This window comes from Cygnus atratus, chromosome 3 (genome assembly GCF_013377495.2).
Source record: "Cygnus atratus isolate AKBS03 ecotype Queensland, Australia chromosome 3, CAtr_DNAZoo_HiC_assembly, whole genome shotgun sequence".
Classification (NCBI taxonomy): domain Eukaryota; kingdom Metazoa; phylum Chordata; class Aves; order Anseriformes; family Anatidae; genus Cygnus; species Cygnus atratus.
In genome coordinates, this window is record NC_066364.1 from 55,591,424 (window position 1) to 55,613,436 (window position 22,013).

Here is a 22,013-nt window from a genome sequence, read left to right on the forward strand (position 1 = left end):
GAAAGTGCTTTTAGCAATGGCACAGCACAGTGGTTTACTGCAGTGTAGGTGCTGGGTGGTGTCAACACTGCTGACCTTCTATATATTGGGATTTTGGTTAAGTAGCAGATATCATGTGGTGCTCCTTTAATACGTGTCTTTATGGTGCCTGAACATGTCTGGAGCTGGGCTTTGTTAATACATGTTTGCTTTGGATTCTGAGAGAAACCTTAATGTAGAATCTTATCTACCATTTTTAAAATTCTTCTTAAAGAATGTTCACATTTAAAGCATCTCTATTAACAATATAATACTGAAAAAGGGAACATAAAAATGTAACATGAAAACACATCCTGTCTTCACTAGGCTTTTACTGTCATTTACAGTAGGGTAAGGCTTTATCACTTATTTCTTATTTAAGACCTGTAAATACAACTTCATACGTTTAAAACAAACAAACAACAACATCAAACCCTTTGGGATAATGTCTATTTCATTTTCAAGACAGTATGCATGAGATTTCAGGTCCTGAGACCTAAGCTCTAGAGAAAAATTGGTCAGAATTCAAAACTGTCTATAAGTCATAGTCAAGAAATACTTCCTTGTTTGGCAATGGCCCTAGTATTAGTACTTCTCAAATGCCTCTTGGCAAAGGCGAATGGGAATCACAGCCAGATGCAGTAAAATAATTTAGTTTTCTCTCTTGATCGGAAGACCTGAGTTCAAGGCTTTCTTCAGCTCTTGTGGGCTTGAATCTGTAATGTAACCAAGTAACTGTCCCAGCTGTCCCTGTGGCCCTGCAGTCTTGTATGGGGGGAGCATGATCCACCCCTGGCTGGAATCAGGCACCATGTAGACAGGACTGTAAGGACAGGACAAGGAAGTGAGGAAGGCAACAGGGAGCTTCACAGTCTGCAAATGGTCCAATGTGAATGGGATGCTAGACCAGTTCCTGAGAATAGGTATACAATTTGTATAGTATTTTCCTTTGAATGTAGAAGCAAACTATTCTCCTGTGCATCTTATTAGTTGCTTCTTCACAGCATAGGGAGCTGATACATGGCTTTCTTTGAAGTCTTCAGAGCTAGAAAAAAGACAAACTAAGATAGTACTTAATATTTAGTATCTTCAGCTGGTTTATCTGAATAATTCTGATTTAGATCTCTCATGTTTACATGGTCATTACTTGCCTTATTTCATTACTTGCCTCAGGAAACATTTAGGTATGTTTCTACTAACATTGAGTAGAATGGAGGTGAGGGCAGCCTTTCACAGTACCTACATTTTTTACACAGTCTATTTTGCAGGAACTCTCCAGTGCTGAATGTTGAGGTCAGGATAGGTTCTCCTGCTGTGGTGAGAGTCTCATCTTTCCTCTACTCTGTTCATCCTCCCCTGTTACATTTTATTTTATTTTATTTTTATTTTTTATAAGTATTACAGCTGAATATCTTTTGTCTTCCTTTACAATTGTAATGTCTGACTGAAGTAAAAAGGCTTCAATCTCTAGATGCTTTGTGATTTTCACAGGCCCAAGTTAAGTTGCAAGAGAGAGAAATTTTCAAAAGTATTGTCTTCGGAACACAAAATAGGATGTAGCACTACTACTTACTTTATCGTGTGTGTGTAAGGAAGATGTAGCTTGTCACCAAGCTGTGAGATAAAGCTTCACAAATCCCAGTGCCTTCCTGATCAATCCTTGTTGCTGAAGTTAGCCCAGGATTAATGTCTGCAGAGACAAACCGTAGGAAACAGGAACCTGTATGGTAAATGTGGGACTTCAGAAACATTCTGTGAGGAAAGCTATGAAAACTATAATCTATTTCTGAGACAAAATAAGTGAAGAAAATGCAAGTAGAAATGACTAACTGAAGCCATCTTTTAAATACCTTGAGAAACGGTATAAAGTCATTTAGGAGTGTTTTGTTTTGTTTTGTTTTATTATTATTTTTTAATTACTTAATCTATCTTTTTGTCTTTTTATTTCCTGCCTAATGAAGATGATTTAGCTTCAGATGCTTTAGTAAAAGCATTCTGTACAGAACTGTGGGAATACAAAGAATTTGAAGGAGTAAAAATAAGCTACAGTAATGAAATGTCTAATGCAGGTAAACACAGAAAGTGCTGTTTTGCATTTTGCCCGATTATTTATTGTTCACAGAGACGAGTAAAGGTCATCTTTTGCTAATGGCATTATAACCTTGGCCTCCTTGGTATCAAAATGTTAAATATTATAAAGAAATGTTTCTGTGAGAGGAGGATTTTAATTATAATAAATCTTTATGTTTTCATTTTAGCACCAGTCCATTTTCTCTCCATACTGAAGTTCTCAGTAATTTATTCATGACCTTTAACTGCTTTTAAGAAATGTAGATTGGGAATTATTGTGCTTCTTGCCATTGGAAGTGCCAAGGCAGGAATGCCTTGAAAAGCTTCAAGGGATTTTATTAATGAGATCCACTTCTCACACAAGAATAAAGCAGGTGAAGCTGCTGTTTTTGCTCATCCTGGCATATATGTGGAGGATCAATGTTTAAAATCACATGGAAATTTTTGATCTAAAATAAACAAGCAGTCAGAGTACAAGGCAATTTATGATGAATAATCTGATTGGTTTAGGATTAATTTTCAGCCTTTGAAATTCTGACTTTCCCCCCCCATAAGTTGGAGTAGTAAGAAAAAACAGTTGGCATTCAAAGGCTGAATGAGAAAAGAAAATTTTTCTCCATGTGTGCATGTATACGTAGGAGTATATAACACATCTGCCTATGTGTATGTAACATATGTTCAGAAACAGATGTATTACTTCCCAAATTACCTTCATCACGATAAGTTAATGCTGTAGATAGAAACTTCAAAGAAAAGTTTAAATAGCAGTTACATGGGAACCATTCACATTTCTACATAGTTTTCCCTTTTTTCAACCCGGTGCTGCAAATTCTTTGCCACTAAGCAAAGTCCAAAAACGTGGAAGACTGACAAGAGTGGAAAGCTTGGGAACCCCATGGAAAACTCTCTGGATTTTTATTTCCCATACCATGATCTACTCTGAATAATTCCTCCATACACTGCTGGGATTAGGCTTGGAGACAAGGGGGAAAAGGGACAGGGAGAAAGACATTGGTGAATACCTAGAATGAAGATAGAGGCCATGAGAGAAGGAAGGAAGACTTAGCAAACAGGTATTCAGTTTACGAGCCAAGACTGGATGGCCAAACAGTCAAGTCTTCAGATGTATGAATCTGTTGAAACTGTCACTGTTGAGGACTATGAGAGCTGTGCTCTCCCCACAAGAGCAGTTCTCATCATATGTAGGACTGCCAGGGACACAGGAACTGAAGCACAAGGATTCATGTCCATACATGTTCTCTGCTGGCATCAGGGAACAACTTCAGTAAGATATTAATGGGCATACCAAACTGGGGTTAGGAGCCTTGTTTGAAAAAAATTAATTCAGGTTAGGGAGATGAACATTCTGTCTGTGCCCACAGGAGAGGGAATGGTACCAATAGCCTGAGCGAGAGTTAGAAATGAAAATGCTAGAGAAGGATGCTGGAACTCAAATGGGAGAATAAGATCAGGAAAGACTAAGAAAAGCATACACTCTCTCAGAGGCCTTATGTTTGTGAATAATTGTAAAATATTGACAAAGTTTGCATCTTAGTCAGACTGCCAGAAGATTGCAATTTCTTGGTTTACATGCTTCCAGCAGGACATTCTGGCATGGATCTGTATGATTTAACTACTTTGATGACCAAAACTTCAAGTTGACTATTACCTTAATATTTTTCAGAATTATTTTAATTATTATGAAATACGAAGTCAGATCTCTAGTGATTAACAGTCTAGATCAGTAAATCCTTGTTAGTATACTTAATGTAAAAATTAATTATTTTTGACAGTCTGTCCTATGCAGTAGATTTTGTCTAGAAAAATATAGTTAGCCTGTCTTAACTTTATTTACTCTTATTCTATACCTACTTTCTACTGTACAGCAAAGTAAATAATACCTTTCAGAAACCTCTTCAACTCACTTCATATTTTGTAGGAAAATGCACTTTGGGACAGATATACCAGTGAAAGAATAACATAGTTTTAAGAAGGATTAATTTAGACTTATGACAAACTCAGTTGTAACCTTTGTAGGGGAATGACTATTATTGGTATGTTCTGTTGGAGGTCATGTGAAGCTCATGTCCTATTTCTTTTCTAATGAGTAAGTGATATGCTCCTTGACAGCAGTAGAAATATTTTTTTCCAGTATAGTGTCTTTGTGGCTAAAGTAGGGTTTTATTATTTTGTCAATGTAAGGTGTGATACAGTGGAAACAAAGAATAAGGTTTTGATCTCCATAGTAAAAATACTAAATATACTGTAGAAAGACATTTAATGTGATGTCCTTTTTAAGAGTCTCTTCTGTCTATCCCTTAAATATGTGTATGACTTCTTTTCATTTATGAATGCTTTGACAAGAGGAGGCTCAGAGGGGAAGTTATTGCTCTCTACAACTATCTGAAAGGAAGTTGTGGGGAGATGGGGATTGGCCTCTTCTCTCAGATAACTAGTGACAGGACAAGAGGGAATGGCCTTAAGTTCTGCCAGGGGATGTTCCGGTTGGAAATTAGAAGACGTTTGTTCTCAGAAGGAGTAGTTAGACATTGGAACAGGTTGCCCAGGGAGGTGGTGGAGGTGTTTAAGGAAAGGTTGGACATGGTGTTAAGAGACATGGTTTAGTGGGTGATATTGGTGGTGGGGGGATGGTTGGACCAGATGGTCTTGGAGGTCTTTTCCAACCTTAATTATTCTCTGATTCTATGACAACAGGATTATCTGTACATCTTTGCTGGTGACAAGAGCTATCCTCTTCTGAGGAAATCCTTGGCATTGTAAAAAATCTTGTACAGCATCATAAGATGCATCGCATCATATCACTACCTTTTAGATCTAGTTGCAAAATTTTGTTTGAGCTTCCAGATGGTAATGTTTTCAAGGTGTTCTCAAATCCAAATGTGTAACTTGGAATCATTCTTACATAATCAGTTTTTACTGTAATCTGTGCATCACCAGTAAGCATTTATCATTAGATGCTTGACATTTAGCACTTGCAGACCTGAAGTCTAGTTATTTATTCGGTAAACATGTCCTATCAGTTTTACATATTGGGGCCTCCCTAAAAGAAACTCATCAAATGAGTAAAGAGAGAGAACACAGTCTGTCCTGCCTGCAGATGGAAAACAGGAAACTAGGACAAAGAGTAAGCCTGCAATTGAAGAAGGGGATTAAGCCATTTCTAGGAGACAGGGAACAAATGAGGAAATGAGGAGCATAGAGCTGTCAGGGCAGGGCTAGTTCTGGCAAGGCATGGGTGTGGGAGCTGGGGATGGTGAATTGTCAAGAGCAGTGACTGGAAGGGGTCAGAGGAAGTTAAGCAAGCTTAAGTGGGTTAGTTTAGATATCAAAAATAGCACCTCTGTGGTAAAAAGCTTCACACTAGGAAAAATTTTCCTGTTCGGAGCACTCATTATGCTTCCTCTGATATGATAGCTACTTCAAATTGAAGTATCCTCAGTACGTTATGTGGTAGAGAGACCACCTAGAATTTAGTGTCTGGAGGAGCGTGCTAAAGTTGGTTGAGAAAAGCAACTTGAAAATGGGTTGACAGGCTTGTACAGCTCCAGTTTAATCAACAAGCAAGACTGAGGAAATGAGCGAGGATTTGAAAGAAATAGAAGTGGGAGAAGATCAGATTGGAACAAAAAAAGGACATGGTGTGAAGAACAGACAGAAGAGTGACCCCAGATGATCGCTGCCTTGGGATGTCATCAAGGGTTCCTGAACACAGCAATTCTTCTGTTATTTGTAAACATTTCTAAAAACATTCAGCAGTTTCTGTATCAATGTTTCAATTATTCCAACAGTCACTTGTCTGCTACTACTGCTACTTACTCTGCTACCTCAAGTACAAAAATTATGTGGTGTATCTAAAAGCTTCCCAATAGTTGACACTGGAATACTGATGTTAGTGAAAACATCAACTAATGGTGTTTGGTCTTTCACTCTGTTTTAAACTCAGTCTAGACAACTAAGAAACAACCTTCAAAAATACCATGAAAATGATGAAAGCAGATCTTAGTATTTAGAAATGCTAGTACTATGCATTTTTCTGCAACTTCAGCTACTTCCTCTGATTCCATACTTGTAATGTTTTTCCTTGTTTTCCAATTCAAACAAAGAACAGGATGGGCCTACTCTGGGAACCCACCAGTGTTAAGTAAAGATTGCATTTTTATTTTTTTTAATCTTACTTCTTCCTCACTTTTTGCAAAAGTTGGAAAGCATACTCTTAAGTAGGCAAAGCACTGCAGAAGAAAATGAAATGTTTCAGGATAAAAGAAATTGACTGTTGCTCTGAGGAGATTTATTCCAAACCTGACATTTTTTCCTACCGTATGCCTGGCAGGTGACTAAGCAGGCTTTTCCTATGTGTCATTGTACATTCCTCATTTTAAAGATTCCTAACCCAAGATTCTGATATGCAGATGTGGAGAGCATTCCCAACTGCTTATAACTTCTTGAGAAACATGCTCCCGTGTAGAAATTGCTGCATGGGCTCAAAACCTTAACAATCAAGTCTTAAGTGTCTCATCCCGATAATCAGGAAATAATGTATTCCTTGACCTTAACCTCTCTCTCTCTGCTGCAGTAGTAGTAGTCACTAGTGTAAAGGATATTTTGAAATTAAATTAGTGAACTTTGAGGGAAAAACACATAAAGTATAGAAAAGAGAACCAGAAAAGTAACTCTGAGAAAATTAATAACTCTAGGGGGATATTAATAACTCTTACTTTGGAGAAAGATTTGAATTGTATGCTGTACGTTGTGTGAAGCTACATGTTGAACAACAAAGGAAAAACAAAATATTGAATTAGTACCCAATTAAGTGGGTACTGTCCATGAGGAGCCCTGAATAAGGTTGAAATTATGCAGAAATAAATTTTTAAAAAATAGCATGTAAAGATATAATCATATTGTAAATGCAAAAGAGGCTATGTGAAAGTTCCACAGTTAGCCTCTGGAATTGCCTCACATTTGACTACTCAACCTTGCAACAATTTTAATGTTCTTTGATTAGTATTTTGTTTCATAAAAACTCATTTACACATAAATCTGTGTATATTTCTGTGCAAATGTTTATTGCACAGATTCTAATTGGGTGATTACATTCTGTTTCAGTAACAAACTAGATATTTCTTATTCAAGCTTTACTTTTAGTAGACCCTAGAGGCCTAATCCAGGCTTGAATTTTCCCATTCAAGCATGATTATAACAGCCTTTTTCCACAAGTGTTAATACTACTATAAATTGTTTAGGGTTACCACTCAATATGTTCTGTACTATGTTTATTTCATTAAGTCATTTTTCTTAGTGTTCTGTCAAGGGTTTGTCCTGCAGCTGGTGATAATACTGTATATCTCAGCTGATCTTTCCTGGAAGTTTTGAAATCTTTAGTTTACTGGTTATTATTACATGTACAAGTGTGCACTCACACACGCACACACACCACTTTTAAATGATAAAAAAAATGAGCTGTGTGATATGAAAGTAGACCTAAATTCAGTACTATTGCTAAAGTTGCCTGTGGATTCTGGAAAAGAGGTAGTTCACATGAAGCACAGGATGATTCTAAAAGCTTCACTAAAGGCTCTCACTGGATTTGAATACAGATGGGCTTTCAGCAGAATAACAGCTGTCTTATAATGTCAAACAAAGGAAATGGAGAATTTTTCTTTTGTGTGTGTGTGTTGTGTGTGTTAGTCTGTCTTTTGCTTTTCTAAGTGCAGTAGAAATATGAAGAGTTTTGTGCAGGTGATGCAGAATAAAGCATAGGCACCACTGTTACAGAAAGTAATTCAGAACTGAAAAAAAAATATATATATATGTATATTTAAATTACTGCGTCTGGATGAGGACTCAGCCAGAGAAAGAAGCATCCTGTCCTTATTTTGAAAACATCTCAATCCCATCTTTTACCAACTAGTCATAACTGCCAGTTATTGCACAGCCTGCCAGAAATGCATGTGGGCTTTTCATCTAAGTCAGTCAAAGGTTAGCAATAAATGTTTCCATACATTTTTATTCCCATTATAAGAGGACTCCTAACCAGTACATCTTATAAATATGTGGAATAGCAGGAAAACATTTTGACTTTCAGAAATTGACAAAATTCCTTGCAGCAACTGCCAGCTTCTCTTGACACATCTGAAGAACGTCTACTGTGCTGGAGAGCTACTCTGTCCAGAACTGTAACAAGCCCAAATTTTGATTTTGCAGAGAATTCTACAAAGATTAAATTGGCAAGCTTCAAAATCAAAAATTGAATATGAAATTGCAATAATAATTAAAAACTTTGTTACCTTTAAAAATTAGACATTTTGCTGAAACATAGAAATATAGTTTTGAAACAAGAAGCTTATTCTGAAATTAAAAAAAACAAGTGTTCCATACCCCAAATGAAATTTGATCTAAAGGTGTACACCACTGTAATAAAGTTCAGTGTTGACAAAGTGCATTTTTGTGTAGCTTTTCAAAAATTGAAGATACTTTCTGATGGAAAATTGGTCTGTCAAAATTTTTCTAATCTGTTCAAGTCATACCATCCTTTTATCTAAGCCATACGAATAAATGAATTTCTTTGATATGGAAATTCATTTCTAACTAGGAAGAGGAACTCTTTCTGAGCATATATTGCTTTCATTAAAAGTTATGCGAGTTTAACGATTATGCGTGTTGATGTACTTGAACAGTTTTCTCAGTGCTATCAAAATGCATGACAAGATTATAAGATAAAAATGTCTGAAATCCTGTTTCAGTGACAACTCTTCAATTTTCTTGTAAAATGAATAGACTACAATGAAGTAGAAATATACAGAAAGGGATTAATTTATTTTTTAAATTTTGATTTCATTCTGATTCAGAATGAGTGACAGTGAGAATTTGGGATGCATGAAAGCAGAAGCACCATTCCCTCTCCTAGATTCACAAAGTAGGGAGAATCTGGATGTAGTGGGCTCTAGACGGCCGTGAAATCTTAAGTTTTCTGGAAAGCAAATGTCCTCCAGGGCTTCTGCATTCCCCAAATCTCCTCCTTAGCTTTTTAGATAGACTATAAGTGAAAGCATTTGAGATGGTTATTAGCACCTCAGCTCTTGTCTTCTTCTCTGCATACCACAGCGTAAGGCCTAGAAGCTGAAGATATCCAGATGAACAAGCTGGCAGATGGAATTGTAAAACATAGGCTTTACTCTAAATTGACAGAAATTGAATAATTTCCATGAAACACAATTTTAGTGAACCAGTATTCTGCAGGAAAACAAACATCACAGAACATATAGTGACATCTGTCTTTCATGGCACAGCTAATTTGGCAAAACTGAAGGGCTGAAGCCCTTTTTTGCAGTAGGAGAGCTACAACTGGCCAAATGTCTCAGTGTTCCAACTTTTTATCTCTTTGGCTTTGTCAGATAGAGCTGAGCAGAAAAAGATGAGCCATTTTCAGAATGCATAATACTGAAAACCACCTGTGACTGGAAAATACCTATGGAGAGACACAACAGTGCAGGAAGAGTGATTAGTTCAGTAACTGACATACTTCATAGCTGACAAATGAAAGTTAGTGCTCATTGGAAGGTGTAATTTGAGCTAACCTTACACATTGCCAGGCTCTAACTGAGAAGTAAAGACTTGATGTTGTCAGAGATTACTTATTGACTGGGGCAGCAATTGGAAAAGTAAACAGTGCTAGTATGTTTAAACAGAGAGATAGAAAATATTGTTATGTTACATTAAGTCAATTATAACCACTCATTGTTAGAATATGACATTCAGTTCTGGTCAAAAAAAAAAAAAAATAGAGTAGGTATAGGAAGGGAGACTGAGTAGAAATACCTCCATATAGAGACTCAAAATATTATTTCAGTTTAGAAAGGATTAAATAGAAGAAATGATAGAAATGTGTAGATACACACAGAGAAAATAAAGCACACTCTTGTGCCTACCTTTATTATCATTATTATAATTATATAATAATTATACTATATATATCAGCAACATATATATATAATATTATATACATATTATTTTTATATATATAACAGCAACAACAATGAAAATTAGATAATAAGTTAATTAAAGAACAAAAAGGTACTTTTGTAAGATACAAATTTTGTAAGCACTGACTATATGTGAGTCTCATTTTCACTGGCAGGATAGAATTGAGGCCAAGATCTTAATGCAGTTTTCAAATGAATTAGATGTCTGCATGCTTCTTTCAACTTTATATTATATTGAATAAAGATTTTGTAAGCGATATGCCTTTCAGGCTTAAAAGTTAAGAAGAAATATCCCCAATAGGCAGATTATTCCATAACTGTTCATTACTTTCCCCAAGGCATCCTGTCACGCTCGCTGTTTGAGACAGGCTGCTGGAATAAACCAGTGTTACAACTTGGTAATAAAAGTACACTAAGCAGCATTTTGAATGCAGTGCTTTGAATGACATTATGCCTGGCTATGTTTAAGGACTTTTTAGACATTGTGACTTAAGCTTTGAGAAACACACAGGCATTCCTACAGATTCTTGCTGTGCCTCATATCAAGTAAGACTTTCTGTTCTAGCTCATTCTCTATGTATGAGCATGATACAGATAAAAGAGAATATAGGCAAGAAGCCACACAGAAAACAAGAAAAATGTTTATCAGCCAAAGAAGATATAACTCAACATATACTAAAATGACTGACTTGACTTTATAGTGAACCACATTTATGAATCTTCAACTCAGAATTAATTTTGAACTCTAACGAAGGCTCTGAAATGTTTCCTAAATGGGAAAAAAAAAAAAGTCATTTGAAAAGGTTTGTTATTTTAATATTTCTTTTTCTTTAAAATTAGGCCAGAAAAATAAAAATATTATTCACCTGAAACATGAAGGCAACCAAAACATCCAAAAACATCATGAAGCATTAAAGATACTTGTGATTAATTAGACAATCTATTAAAGAGAGATTGAGGAGCAGTCAGAAATATTTGAAGTGTACTTAATTAATGCTTTTTATGATTCCTCATTTTTTCAGTGTTTGTCATTTTGGACTGTGAAATCAAAGGCTTATAAGCTTTCTACACTTTGCACACTGAACTCTGCAGTTACTCACATGGACTGCTACGCAGGAGCACAAACTGCTGTGACCTGGTGTCCTTCACATCAGTAACCTCTCCTGTTACAAGTTAATTTCCTGCTACTCAGGAAAATAAGGCCTCTACCTCATTCATATTTAAATACTAGATATAATAAACAAAATTTTGAATGAAATTCCACCTTCCTGAAATCAGCTGAGTGGTGGTGGTGTTGGTCACTTCACCGGGATCAAGATCAGAACAAAGTTACTCTAATCTATTGGCCTCTTGTCTCCAGCAGCAGCTAACTGTGCATGGACATAAAGTCAGAAGTCTGTCACAACAGTCATAACAGTTCTCCAGAATACCATCAGCCACTAAGTTAGAGGTGTTACCTTCATATTTATTAGCTCTGATAATTCTTTCTCCTTTAACTTGTCCATTCTCTCCTTATATTCATCTAAATTTTAGTTACTTCTTTAGTTACTTTAGTTTACTTCTCAACGATTTTGACAGTTTAACTACACATTGTATTGGTATCTCCCTCGGCTTGCTACCTTCTAGGTTTCATTTGGCACTTCCTAGTTCTTGAAAGACAGTGAATGTCAATGCTTTCTACTATAGTGCAGCATAAAGCAAATGCACTCTTGATTTTATTTATTTATTTATTTATTTATCGTTTCTGATAGGGACAAATATATAGTTTTGAAAGCAAAGGTATGAGTTGTCCCATTGAGTTTTAAACTGAAATTGTCACTGCAATAGAGAATTTTGCCTTATTATTGATGACCTGATAGGACCCTGTGAATAAAGCTTTTCTTTAGGGAAGAATGATCAGACTGAATGTGTATTTGTTGAACTGCATTGAATATAGGTAGGATTTAGGCTGTACCCAGGTCCTTGGCATTTCTTACTGGTTTGCTGTGAGTAGCTCCTCTGTCAACAGACAGAGTCTTTCTGATTGCTTTCCCAGAGTTGTCTAATTTTCCTTAAGTTTTCCAAAGGCTGAAGAGGCAAATAATATTCTCTTTAACATTCATTGTGGGTGACCAAGAGAATAAATTAAAGTGTTGAAGAACTTTAGATCAACACCTTTAGTATTAGGGTCATTGTGTTCAGTCAGTATTTTGCACTAGCATAAGCAGATTGACAGCTGTGGGACCATGGCAGAGAGTGGCAGGACAGTGAGGAAAGAAAAGGCTTAGGGCAAGATTAAACAGCAGTTCAAATTTTCCAGTGTGTGACAAATAATAAAAGCCACCATGCCATAATGTTAAGGCAGACCCTTATGACCTGGATATAGATATCTATCTATACAGAATTGACAAGATGGTGTGAGTTCTAAGACTTGAATATTGTCTCTCAAAATTCAGTGAGAGTCCTTCCACTGACTTTAATGAAAATTAAATCAAGCTGCTTTTCAGCAAGGTGGTTAAGAACATGTGTGGTTTTCAAGTACATGAGTAATTCATTTCAGAGGGACTTAGTACATGTGTTAAGTACCTTAGTGAATTGAGAATACATTGAATGATAAGCTGTCTGTTAGGACTAACTAGGATATGAAGACCATAAAATCTAATGGAAACAGCAATATAAAGCTAGCAAGCTTTAGTGTCATTACATTTTTTCCTAAACATACCACATTTGGTTTCTTCATCTCCATTCGGGAAAATCTTCCTTAAAACAAAATTTTCTAGTCCTCAAATATGTTGTGAAATGGTTAATGTTATTTTGATGGAATTAATTGTGCTCTTTAGGGTCCACAAGGAAGCATGTTTCAAAAGCAAAACACTTATGAACAACACAGACCCCAGTTCTTGCTACTCCAATAAATGTTGGGTTTTATGTTAGGTCCCTTTGAATTGTTAAGAAACTTCAGAAAAGATGTGCTTTGTAAAAAAATTGTAAGGGAAGTTGCTTAATGGCTGTTTTTATGCTGTCTGCACTAATTTCTGTTATAACTAAACAATGGAATATGTAGTATCTGTAATTATTCAAATAGGCACATTTGCTGCTGTAATTCATTCTTTCACATATGAAGTTATTATTAAAAAAAAAAAAAAGGAAAGCAAAGAAATAAGATATTCATGCCTGTAAAATAAAAATATCAATTAATATCATAAAACAGTTTACAATTGTAAAGGAGATTAAAGTTGTGGGGTTTTCGTTTGTTTGTTCTTGTTTGTTTGTTTGTTGTTTCATTGATTGATTTTGCTGGTTGTGTGTTCTAAAAGCTATATGATCTAAAAGTATTAGCCAACTAGTAGCAACTGAGATTGAGACTGTAAGGCTGATTCTGTTATTTTATCCTTTTTTACTAAGATTTTTTTTGATCAATTCTAGTTGATTTAAAATATGGATTTAAAATGTGAAGACACGAAGACTGACTTTCTCTGACACTGTTCAACTGCTACTGAACAGAGTATAGGCACCATTCTGGATAGGCAGCATCATATGATCCTATTTTAGAGCAAATCTGAATCTGTGCTAAAAATGCATAATATCTTAAGTGTTTGTTGCAGAAATTCAAATGCTAGAAGCTAATGTTTTTTAGTTTTACAGTGGTGTAATTTCATGCAGTGACAGCGGTATAAAACAGGAAGAACACAGTAGTGAAGCAAGCCTTCCTCATAAGTAAGTTTGTAAGAAACAGATGCTGAGTGGAGGGGGATTCATCCATTGTTTACTCAGTTTGAAGTAAAAAATTTCCATTCACTTCAGTTGTCTATAGACAGTTATTAAGTTTTGATTATGTCAGTTTCTGACATCAGTTATATTACAAAACCCTGGAATTAACACGCTTATTGTTAGGTCCTACTTAATGACAGTTTTATACTATTTAGTAACCATATGGGCATCTGAATAGCCTCTGTAGCAATCACTTGGTTGAGCTTCTTGTCATAACTGCTAGTTGTAATAACTGCTAGCTATAAGAGATAGTAACTTGGAAATGAAAATATACAGCTCACATGGGTAGTACAATTCTTTTAGCTAGCCATGCCATCATTTGTATTCTGATACTTCATGTACAGGAGAATAAACATTCAAACCCTCTTGTACTCTACAAAGAACCTGATGTATGGTGTGTGAGCTTTTGCTGTGCTTTGTACAGCCTGCATGACCAAATCTGCAAGAGCAAAACAAAGATAAAAGCTTTTTTTTCTCCTGAGCATTTTGTGTTTATAGAGACTAATAGCCAATTAAGAAAAAAAGGAAATATTTGATGGGTAAGATCCAATAATACTGTCTGTCCCAGGTCAATTTGATATTTGATATGTTTTGTACTCTTCAGCAGTTTGTTTTACTGCAAGGAGCAATTTAAGCATTTGAAGAGAAGGACTGAACCATTTCTGACTTGCTTTTTTTTTTTTTTGGTTTTGTTTTAATAGTGCTGTTTTATTTATTTTATTTTTTTAATATATATATACAAGCTCCTAAATAAGATTAATTTGTATTGTAAGTGTTTTATTAAGAGTGATAATGACCTGTTGAAGAATTCTTATTTTTTTAAATAATTTAACTTTGGAGCTGTTGAACTGTTGGATTTTTCTTTCCAGAAATGACAGTAAAAAAAGTGAGAAAAAATGGTTATATGTTTTTGTATGTGCATATATTTTGGTAAATTAATGAAGGATTATGGAATAGCATTGCAAATTCAATAAGAATACCTGAACTGTCAGAAATATAACTAAGTTGTCACCAGCAATAATGATGTAGATTCATGAACAACCAATAAGTACTGCAGTTTTGACTTTTAATTAAATAGTTTCTCTGAATCATTGCATATCCCTTCATTGCCAGTAGTCATAGTAATAGTGTGCTGAAAGGGAAAAGTAAATGTCAGTGATAATTTTTTGTAACTGTTAAATAATTACATTAGACTATTCCTGAAATTAACTTCTTCTTTCTTTTTTTTAAGTTTAATGAATAAATACATGTCACTTTTCAAAGAAAAAGCAGCAAATAGTAAACATTAGGTTAGATTTAATAGCTGTCATTGGTGACAACCAAAACCTGCTAATTTTTAAGTCCGTAAGTCTGCAGTCTTCATTTTATCTGGTATTACTGTTCCATATCATCTTTTATATCTATTGACTGGCAAAGAGAAGCCATCCTTGTGTTGAGTCACTCTCCAATTCAACTGAAGAGTCCAAAGGGGAGCACGGTAAAGGGAAAGCTGAGCAGTGCTATTTATCATGTGATTTTGCTTGTGGAAACAATGAATGCACCTGTTTAAGTATCCCCATTTAATACATCACTGACATTTAACACATTCATTATGTCATGATAAATAACTGTTTTCATCGGTTGGGTGTGGAAGGTCACTGATTTGTAAGTCTTCTTCATAGCTCACAAACAATTGTTTGTTACATGAAGTCTTCCTTTGGTTATGTGATAACCCAGAGAAGTCTTTAATGTGGTTAGAAGGTTTTAGCTGGTTTCAAAAAGTAATTGCACCTTATCATGGTAAAAAATCACTAACAGAATAAAAATATCAGCAGACACAAAGTTCATGATCCCTGAGCTGTAGTATTCTAGAAGAAGAGAGTATACTAGAGGAAGAGTCATCATGCACGTCTCCTGTTCTTAGACTATTCTCTAGGCATCATCTACAGGCCACTACCTTGACAGGGATAACAAGACAGACAGACTTTGGTCTAGCTGGTCTAGCTGGTATATATATATAGCTATATGTCTTGTTTAATACAGACCTGAAGAAAATCTCAGGGAAATTATTGGAATTACTAGAGAAAATAATTATTAAAAATATATATTATTAAAACAAAATATTTACTGAAATTATTGGGATTACTGGAGAAAATGAAGATGGTACCTTCTCTTCTTAACACTATACAGAGGTCATTATAACCTTTGGCAGAAACTTGTTTTACAACCAAGCTTCCCTAAACAGGAGATTTCAAATCTCTGCCCATTATCCCCTTCAACATCAACATCTTTGTGGATTCTGCAAATATTCTTCAGCTCCTCTCCCCTTTTTAGGATATAATTTCTAACTCAGAGATTGCAAAAAGTAAAATGCATCTTTTGCCCTTCACATAGCTAGAATTGTCTCTATCCCTTTTTAGATATGTACTGAGAATTCCCTCGTCTCCTTTTTCCATATAGAAAAGGACGTGATGTATCCTGTTCTATTCAGAATTCTCATTTCCCTGGATTAATAGCTCAGGTCTGGTTCACAAAGACACCTCTGTTGTTTCCCATTATAAACTGAAAAAGAAAATTTACTCTCTTTAAATGTAATGATTAAGTAATTCATATATATATAATCCATATATAATTCATATATATAATCACTTGGAAATGCTGGCCACGGTTCTGTTATTACAGATGTCTTTTCAGATGCATGGCTTTTGTTTGTTATGCTTCAATGATCACATTCCTATTGCAAAATATTTCTTCATCTTGGGATTATGAAAAAGACTCAGTGCTTCTGTCTAATTTTCTATCTAGTATAAATGAAGAAATTTGAGCATCTTCTTTTAATTCCATCACTTGTGCTTATTGATACTGAGTTATGAGAGCAGAGTCTGGGAAGAAAACATTTGCAGCCTCTTTGTCTTGCCTACTGGTTATGAAAGAATTTACATGTTCCCTTCCATATCACTACTCTTGATAAAGAAGGACTGATAAATGTTTTGTTTCTCTTTGGATTGTGGAGGACAGATCCTCATGCCTATTCAGCATTACTCCAATGTCTTTCTGGGATACAGAGTGACCATGGTACTATTTCCTCCTATACCATGGAAAATCCTAGTAACTGGAGCAATGGTAAGAGAACAAAGTCAGTTCCATGCTAGAGGACCTTCACAGGTCATGGTTAGCATGTCTTGAGGAAAGGACAGGGTTTTAATAGTGTCAGAGAGATAAAAGTCAGGTCCAGAAGTTTTTCTGAGTCTACTGGTAGTAAGTAGTTTAAGCCCTACCTTTAATAAATAAATAAATAAAAATTCTTGTGTTGTACCCAGGTTTATACAAAACTAACCACAGCTTTATGTCAAGTCCCCAGCCCCCAGAGGACAGTGATATTTTTTCTGTGGTGCTGAACATTTGTTCTAATTAGGGAACAGAAGCTTTTGCAAAACAGGAAAACACTTAAATATACGTTTTATTAGTATTTCATCAAAATGTGCATTCTTGGTCATACATTAGAATCCTTTTGTACCAAGTAGTGTATAAAAACAGCACAAAAATATTGCCCTTGCTCAAAGAGGTTATAAGAGATGGCAGGCTGCTACAGACAGATGGGGAAGTGGGTTGAAATGAGGAGATGGAGCTGCTCAGCTGAAGAGGCAGCACTGCCAACATATCAGAGACTTAATCACTGTCAGGCAGCAAAAATTTTAAAGGAGGGGTTTAAAAGAGGTTAAAGAGGTATCTCTGTGGATGGTTACAGGGAACACCTATTAGACATTAGAGGAAAGTCTGAAGATATTTTATGTTTGAAAGTACAGTTAGTATCAAGGCAAGTGTCATAAGTTGTTCAGGGACAGAAACTGTGACAAATGAAAATGTATAGAGAGAGATTAAAGGAATAGTCTATACAGTGCTTTGAAAATTAAATGAAGACAAGTCATTTAGTTTATACATAACTGGACTGCATAAGTAGTTCTGCTATTGTCAAAAGAGTGCCCTGGGAAAGTGATCCTTGGAAAAACAGTAGATGTTTGAAGGATACAATTGGTTTTCATAAAACAAAACTTTAAAGCTGGATAGCTCTTAGGGGTTTTGAACATGGATTGCTGCTAAATCATGTGTGAAATGTAGGAACAAATCTACAAAGCTTTTTATTGTGTTATACACTTTTGTACAAATAAGGTTTATATAATTCTTCTTATTTATATTCTTTTTGATATCAAACTTCAGTTATTTTCCTGTGTTCCTTAAAAACTTCAGATTAATATATTTAGTTTTTTCCATCATGTTTGTACTCCGTTATGACTAAAGCTACAACAGAAGCTTTCTTATCACACAACTATTCCTACAAAGCTCAGCATGAATAACTTCATAGAGCTGTTTTCCACATATTTTATAGGAGAAATAGTTTTCTGCCATATCACGTCATATTGAGGCATAGCTCTCAGATTGATGTAAACAATTTGAATCAAATTTAGCAAATTGTTTTGATTAAGGGGATTTGAAAAAGTGAAAAAGTGAAATATCAAAATCAAAACTTTGAAGAACTGTAGAACAAATTATTCCCATTTCTCATCTCAAAATATATATTTTTTAAAGTTAGTCTTTATTTCTCAAGCGCTTAATAAAAAAGAGCTTCAGATTAAATCAAATTAAATATTCTCTTAGTATGTTCATCAGATCTAATAATGAAACTTTTTTTAAACTCAAAGTTTATTAGAAAATAAAGTATCAATCTGTCAAAAATACTGTGATGTTTTTGATGATGCTCAAATTTACATTATATGAAAAAATACATATATTTTCTAGATTCTTTATTGTGTATATATGTATAAATTGGGGGGTACTAAACATTGCGGTAGATGAATAAAATAGTTCTCTGATTTTCCTGTGCTTAAGCTCTATGTATATACCGGATTTTGGGTGACCTAAAAATTGTGTGAAGGAATGAAAAGCATCTGTATAGCAGTTAAGTATTTTTATCTTCTTGTCTGTCTGTCATGAGAATCTCTTATGTTATCCCCAACAGTAAGAATGCTTTACAGTTTTTAATCTTTAATTCACCACTATAGGGGTTATATATTAGCCAAAACTGTCAATGGGAAAAGTGTAAATTTATTATAGGACTACTTTTATAGGCATGAAATATATTTAAGAAAATCTGGCAAGGATCCACAAAAATCTATTTTTATAGAACTAGGGGCATTTTTTTAAATGGTATGAAAAAATTTGGTGTAGGCCTGAGTAATATTTCTCATGTGTAGCCCACACACATGAGAAATAATTATGCAAAAAATGTTTCACTTATGATGCAAGTCCATCTCTGCAAGAAGAAAATAAGCAGTACTCTCCTTCTTTGTTGTTAAAGCATCAACATTAATTCCAAATTATTCTCTTGTGTCAAATGCTGAATTGCTACAAAAGCTCTTTGAAATACTGACATCACCCTATTTAATATTATTTGCTATTTATGAGGATAATTCATGTCTTATAAACCATGCACATGTATAGAGTTGATATAGTAGGAATAAGGAATGCCATGTCTGATTCATTAGTTGCAATTACTTATCATTATTCGTAATGTATTTTGGTTTATAATGGATAAAAAGAAGCTACCCAGGACCACTTTATTATCAACAATAAGTGGAGTCTCATAAAACAACTGAACTGGCAACTACTTCTTAGCTCTTAAGTGGACAACAGTTGATGTAAAATTGAGAAAATTCCAAAAAATGCTTCCCTCAGACTTTTATATGCAATTCTAATTACAAAATCTGGCCAATATTCCCCAAAGCTAGGAAACCTCTGGAAATTTTTTAGGAAATGATGAAGAGTCAAATGAAGGCTTTGTGTAGAATCGGGCAGTTTTCTCATCACAGTCAACAAAACTTATTCTTTGATGTCAGCAGTCAATTTATTCCAGAGTCTGCAGGGAAATAAAATGCTGTCATGGAAAGGTCTGAGTGAAAAACACTTTTTTTTTTTTTTTTTTCTTGGTCATGGAATCTGTCAAAAGATCTAGAACCTCTTCTGCAAAGCTGTAAATGGTCTCTCCTGATGCTGATGTAGTGCAGTGACACTTAGAATAATAAAAATTCCCTACCAAGAACAGGAAAGGATGCAGGCTCCCCACATTTTTAAATATAATTTTATTGTATATTAAATAATTAAATTTTCCTATAGCAGTTGTATTGAAAAGTTATATATATAAATGTATACACACCCATATATATATGCTAGTATTTTCAATAACCTTATATCAAAAGCATACTGGAAAGGGAAAGTATGTCAATAGTTCACATATTTTCACTGATTTTATTGCTGGTGAACATTTAGGTGACAACATCTTTCAGCTTCTGTCTGACAAGTCATATCATTATTCTAAATTTCTTCAATGAAATTATAAAAAGTTTAATTTACCTAACAGAATGCAAGTATTCTTTCTTTCTTTAGAGCAAGAAGAATTTATTGAAAAGGGCTGCCTGCCTGTCCTGTAGAAGGCATATCCTTACAATAAAATTAAAGGAATTTAGCTATCTATTACTGGTTGCAGTGATTTGCAAGTGCAGCAGCTCACTGTATTGTGATTCTCTACATATAAATGTGAGGCAGGATTTATCCTTGTCAGAGAGCCTCCAGTGAAGCCAGGTCTTGGTGTTTTGGGAAATAGTAAGAGCTGGAGTTCTTCATGTCTGTACCCTGAAGAGAAATGAAATTTAGTGACCAGTTACTTGTTATCTGTTGGACATTCATTAAATACAATCTGCACCATGGTGTCAGTATAGTTGTAGGTGAAAGGGGTTGGGGTATTTTTGTTTGGTGAATGTTGCAAGTGACAACATCCCCTGGTGCCTACCCAGGTTCTTCTGTAGCCCAGTGTGTCCTTTGAATGAGAACTGTATAGAAACCCACAGCTTGTGAGAACATCCTCCATCCTTCTCTGGATGTCATGCAGAAATAAGTAAATAAAATAAATAAATAGATAAATAAGCTGTCACATTAATCAGAATTGTCCGCCAATGCATACACATCACCTATATGATGCAATTGAAAGGATTCTACTCAGTCATCTATGAAGGCAGTATATGCTAGTGAATTTAAGTATAATACTAGTTTTTCTATCAGCTGTAGAACTAATGAGAGAGCCTTGTTTCCTACAGACTTTTGTCCTTTAATCTCCCAGATCTGTCTCCCATGGCAATAACATCTGTTCCTTCCTGTGTCTGTCTGTGACACCCCTGCAGATAAAGCATTTTGTCATTAGTCTGCAACTAGATATTTGCAGATTGCCTGGCCCAGCTGCCTTCAGATGGGATGTGTAGCTGTTATGTTCTGCCTACCTTCCTCTCGAGAAATTGTATCTCAGGATGTAGCTGTGTCCACAGTCATCTCTTTCCCTCCCTTTTATCTAGTTTCCAATTTTATAAAATCTTTTAGAAAGTCAGTTTTACTCCTTTCCTATACCTACCTGAAACTGACCCACCAGCTCAGAAGTTATTTGGGGGTTGACAGATAAAGACAAGAAGATGGCATAAGCCTGAGACATTGTTTTAAAATTAAACCTATTTCTTAAAAGTCTAACTTCATATATATATCTGAAATATCTTAAATGTATGATAAAATGAGCTAATTATTTAAATTGTCATTGATAAAAGGAAAATAATCTGTATGAAGTACATTCAGAAATGCGGGTAAGATCCATTATATACTATCTAGTCTGCAGTCTTTACCATATTAATCCTGTCAACTGATTTATGAAGCTCACTTTTCAAATAAGTTATCACAGTATTTGAGAATTTCAAGTATTTGAAATTCTTTTAATCAGTGTCTTCTTTGAATGTTTTAATTTCCATTTATTGACCAACATCCAGGATTTCAATTAATATGCACAATGCCAGGATTTGTACAGAGTTTATGTAAAAGTGAGAGCAAGTGTAGTGACTTGTGTCTTAGAAACACTTTAAAGTAGACACACAGGCCTCTGCTCTTTTATAGCTTCTTGCATTGTTTTCACTCTATGCTCCAGGACCCTACTGTGCAAAAGCTAATGTTGTAGATGACTTCCCAGTCACAGATTTTGCCACTTAAGGCTGCTAAATTTTTATTCCACAAACCTAAAAGCAAAGATTGTAGAGGAGCCAAGGAAAACACTGGCACACGTGAGAATATTTGGCTTTATTTAATATATTTTTTTCCCTTTCTGAATTG

The 22,013-nt window shown here is 34.9% G+C and overlaps 1 protein-coding gene across 6 annotated transcripts in view; it reads left to right on the top strand.

Annotated features, from left to right (window-relative positions):
- NKAIN2 (sodium/potassium transporting ATPase interacting 2) overlaps window positions 1-22,013 on the top strand; it is a 585,167-nt gene that overhangs the window by 191,290 nt on the left and 371,864 nt on the right. The window lies entirely within an intron of this gene.